Source organism: Centrocercus urophasianus, unplaced genomic scaffold (genome assembly GCF_019232065.1).
Source record: "Centrocercus urophasianus isolate 14NV4802_14NV808 unplaced genomic scaffold, USGS_Curo_1.0 seq_35, whole genome shotgun sequence".
Classification (NCBI taxonomy): domain Eukaryota; kingdom Metazoa; phylum Chordata; class Aves; order Galliformes; family Phasianidae; genus Centrocercus; species Centrocercus urophasianus.
In genome coordinates this window covers 5,809,046-5,812,498 of record NW_024884922.1, presented here as the reverse complement: position 1 = coordinate 5,812,498, position 3,453 = coordinate 5,809,046, and positions in this window count along the sequence as shown.

Here is a 3,453-nt window from a genome sequence, read left to right as displayed (position 1 = left end):
AAAAAAAAAAAAAAAAAAAAAAAAAAAAAAAAAAATTAAAAAAGAGGCTGTAGGATTCAAGTTAATCTTTTATAAGGCCTATCTTCAGATGGTTGCTTCTTTACAGAAACTTCACAGGACTCTGTTTCTTTTTGAACCAAGTATTCGTACAAAAAAGCATTTTGACAATCTCACTAGGATGCTCATCCTCTGTGTTCAGAGAAAGATTTATAAAGATCACAAGGCAGGATTGTGAATATAACGATCCCAGGGATTAGCCTCTCTTCTAAGCATGGTAGGGCAGTCCTTTGGACCTGTCTGAAATCAGAGAGGGGTCTCTTGACTGTGTGCCAGTGTGCAGCTTTTTTCTCACTTCCAATGTCCCTTTCAGGCTTTCCCTTGCGAGCCTGCAATACTTTAAATACTTAAAAGTTTAAAGCTGTTATATGTTATCTATCAACCTCCCCATCAAAGGGCAATAGAAATATCTGAGTGAAGAATCAGAGAATTTTGTTTCTTGTCAGAGTGGATATACTGCTGGGAAGTGCTGATTAAGTATCGATAAGGAACATATTTAACCTACTGGAAAATCAAGCCTAAAGGACAAAGAAAAGCTCATTCAGAGGAAAGAGACTGCCAGAGAGGCTATGATATATCTTTCTCTGGGGATGTTGAAACCCCCCTGGATATGATCCTGAGCAATGTGATGCTCTAGGTGACTTTGCTTGAAGGAGGTGTGCTAGACTAGATGATCCCTTCCAATCTTAACTATTCTGTGACTCTATGACTCTGTGACTAAGACACTGAATGGATACTTTGGAGACATTTATTTCCTCTTACACTGTCATATCCTGTTTGAATAGGCAAGGAACTTGATTATAGGACCATAGAATCGTAGAATGGTTTGGATTGGAAGGGACCTTTAAGATCATCTAGCTCTGGTTATTACCAGCCAAAGATTCAGATGAGGCTAGCATCTAGTTATAGGCATTTAAAAGTGGTTTTAGTAGTGATTCTTGTTCACTATATGGGTAAGAATCCTGATTTAGTGACATAGTTACCCAGGGGCATTTCCGTGGTCAGTAACAGAGAAAGATGACTAGAATGACTGGGCCAGTAAAAAAGTCTAACTTGCTCTCTGGAAGTCCACTGATTTTTGTTGGAGACAAAAACAGTCTTCACTGAAAATGCTGATACTTTGTAAAATACTTTCCTAAATTTCATCATTCTCTGTCCGAAAAAAAAAAAAAAAAAAAAAAAAAAAAAAAAGGATCAAAATAATATCTGCCACCCCTCTTTTGGTTTTACCTTGTAAAATTCATGGAGCAGGACTGTCCCTTACAGTGCCTGCTATAATAAGGGTCTGGTTTGGCTTAGGTCTTCTCAGACTATCTGAATGCAGTGGAGACACATGCCAGCCCTCATGTTTAACTGCATTATCTGCTTTCACCTCTTTCCCCTGAAGAGTAAAATAAAGGGCAATAACATCACAAAATTTATTGATATATTATCAGTCATGCAAGAAGAGCAAACTATCGTGCTTGAGGGACTGCATAAAACCTGTCAAAATTTCCTCACACTTTTATATGTGCACACTTTTTTCAAATTACCTCTTTTATAAGCCTCTTTAAACAAATGACATAAAAAACTTGCCAGAAAAAGAAAAGAAAAAAACACCCTACAACTGGTAAAGATGAGAACCTGAGAGATCTCATGACTCAATGAGTTCGTGAGCGTGACCCCAGTTCTGCCCATTTGTGCAAATAGATTAATGGCACAGACATTAATTACATGGTCACATACTGCTCTTTTCTGCAGGGCCCCTGCCTCACTACATGCGAGAGGCTTCCATTCCTGTAACTTTATAGCACATTAATCATGGATGATGAGGCCATGAATCAGTTATGCAAGTCATCCCAGATACATACTGATGAAACCTGTAATCTGCCACCCCGTACCCATATTCTGATTATCCACCTATGTTACAGATGAACTATTTTTGGAATATTTCAAGCAACTCTCAGGACACTTAGTGCTTTTTCAGGAGCATAGAGATACTATCATTTCCAGAATGCCATGTGCCTAGGTTACTATGATGGACTCTGTAAGAAAAAATGTGATGATCCAACATTTAATGCTTTTGGTGTTGGCATCAGGCAACCTTCTGCATAGTAAAAAATTCTACCATAATGTCTTTAAAGAAGGGTTATATTAAGTGATGTAATGTAGACAACCCTTTTCGTGGTTTTATGAAGCCTCTAAATTCTGATCCATTTAACAAAAATTAAGCTTACTATTAAAAAAAAAAAAAAAAAAAAAAAAAAAAAATGAAAAAAAAAATAAAAAAAAAAAAAATCAAATTTTTGAAAAATAGAACACTGCTTATATTGCAGTTTTACATTTATATAAGTAGAGACAAAATGGTCAAGGTTTGGATGGCTTCTTTTTAAAATGTTTTGCACTGGTTGAAACATTATTTCTAAGAACAACAGATGATATAGTAAAAAATCAAAGACAAGTAGATTTATTCTATTTCATTCCTGTTCATCACTGAACATGTATACAGGCTATTACAGCTATTGGTGTTATCCCTACTTGTTAGCACCTCGAAATCTGCCATGCACTGAGTTATAAATTTCACCTTTGGAAAGGCCTTTCAGGCAATTCAAGCTATCCTTTCCAAACAGGTACAGCAGTTCCTATCAAATATTCACAAGTGTAAGATAGAATTTGAAAAAAAACAAAACAAAACAGTTTTTCTTTGAAAATTGCTGAAATTTAGAATAATTTTCTTAGAATTTAAAATCTGTTTTACTAGGATTTTACAGGGCAAAGGAAATAAGAAACAGTGGCTTTGAGTGAAGTCATCTCAGAGAAAGAAATTAGATAAGGGCTCATATTTTACAGTGATTTACATCTGATGCAACCCCATTACATTTAATGGGACCAGTGAAGATCTGTGTCAACATGGAATGTGACTCTTCATGCCTAAGTGCCGTGATTCATAGACTAGGTTACTGTGGTCACTGTGTTTAGGATAAGGCGTTATCTCCTGGGACTACTGACAGAGACTTTAGTTTTATTTCTTTTCAGTTTAGTTTTTCCTTCATTTGCTTCTTTAGGAATATTCAAGTGGATTAACCAGTATTTTGTGTATTTTCCTGCCCACAATTATTCTAAATTCTATCTGCAATCCCAGCATATATACTATTATATTTTTTGATGGCACTTCACTTTATTTTTGATCATATAGAATGTGTAGTACTCAGAAGGGAGCAGTACTCCCTTCAACTGAAAATTAAAGGCCGAAGACAATAGAGGTGATATTTTTAATATATGTACGGTGATATTCCTCCTGTTAACTTCTTTACTTCCTGCCTTTTCTTTTCTTTTCTTTTCTTTTCTTTTCTTTTCTTTTCTTTTCTTTTCTTTTCTTTTCTTTTCTTTTCTTTTCTTTTCTTTTCTTTTCTTTTC